Source organism: Carlito syrichta, unplaced genomic scaffold (assembly GCF_000164805.1).
Source record: "Carlito syrichta isolate Samal-C Ts95f unplaced genomic scaffold, Tarsius_syrichta-2.0.1 Scaffold305248, whole genome shotgun sequence".
In the NCBI taxonomy this organism is placed as follows: Eukaryota; Metazoa; Chordata; class Mammalia; order Primates; family Tarsiidae; genus Carlito; species Carlito syrichta.
The window spans coordinates 177,776-179,078 of record NW_007249344.1 but is presented as its reverse complement, the minus strand read 5'-3'; positions in this window follow the sequence as shown (position 1 = coordinate 179,078).

The window sequence follows — 1,303 nt, the reverse complement described above, 5'->3', positions numbered from 1 at the left end:
CTGCACTCCAGTCTGGGCGACAGAGTGAGACTCCAACTCAAAAAAAAAAAATCCTTTTAATATCTGCTAAAGGATTTCTGTGTCATAGAACATTTTAAAAACATAATTACCTAATTAATTCTCAATGAATTCATTGATGGACACATTTGTATACAGAACATAACAATATTTTACAATATTAGATAAAAATCAAATCTAATAAACCTGTAATAAAAATAAGCAGTGAAATAATATGTATGGAGACACATAATGAAAGCAATTAACGTTTAGCAAAATATAATAAAGCCTTCTTTTAATTGATGAGAGAGTGAGAAGAGTTGCCTGAGGGCACTTGGCAGCAAGAGGAGGGCGATATGCAGAAGGGGTGGCTGCTGTTTGGCAGTGGAAGGAAGAGAGCCAATGTGAGCCAGCGAAGGTGTGGAGGAAGCAGATGTCTGGCATTCATCCAGACACTGGTGGATGGTCGTCTCCTTGGCATCAAGACTCCAGCAGTGAATGGCCGAGGACCACTGTTGGGTGCTGTGAGATGAACAAAACCAAAACGGGCATCTGTTTGCATTCCCTTGACCTGTGGTCTTGGAACCCCTGACATCATAGGATTCTGTTCGTAGCTGTTTTCATTCATTGCTTCAGTTCATGTCATGATCTGCTTCAACAAACTCGTTATGCCTGCATGATCAAGATTTGAAAGGTGTTCGAATGATGGAGCTCCTCTCCCTCCCCTGCCTAGCACAGGTGGTGACCATCAGTTGGAAGTTTCTTAGTAAGTTCTGGCTATTCATTAGTGGTGCTGTAGTTCTTCAGCATTTTTTACTGTCCATATTGCTTACTCCAGGCACCTTAGCAAAGTCAAAGATGTTTTGTTTTGTCATCACTTTCTCAAAACCTTGGAAGTTAGAAAAAAAATTTCAGGAGCTGTTTCTAACCTATTTCATTTGTTATTTGTGGTGACACTTTTTTCCAAGCCTAATCAGTACATCAGATGCCTTTAAGGTAAAAACTGTTCCATAAATCCTTCATCAAAGTACTGTCATCCTGTCAGCAGTCTACATCAGATATTCTATAATCAACTAATATGACTAATATGCCTTGAAGATTGTGGTGACTCCTTGGAACACAGGATACAATAATGATGTAGTATTGAAAAGCCAAAAGACCACACAGATATTATTTGTAACTGAAAGCTCTAGAAGAATGGCCAGAATGGTCATCTTTACTCAAGGCAGCCCATATGAAAGATGCTCCTTTGTGTATCCGATTTGAACAACCTTGAAGTCTTCAGTCTTCAATATCAACCAAGGGC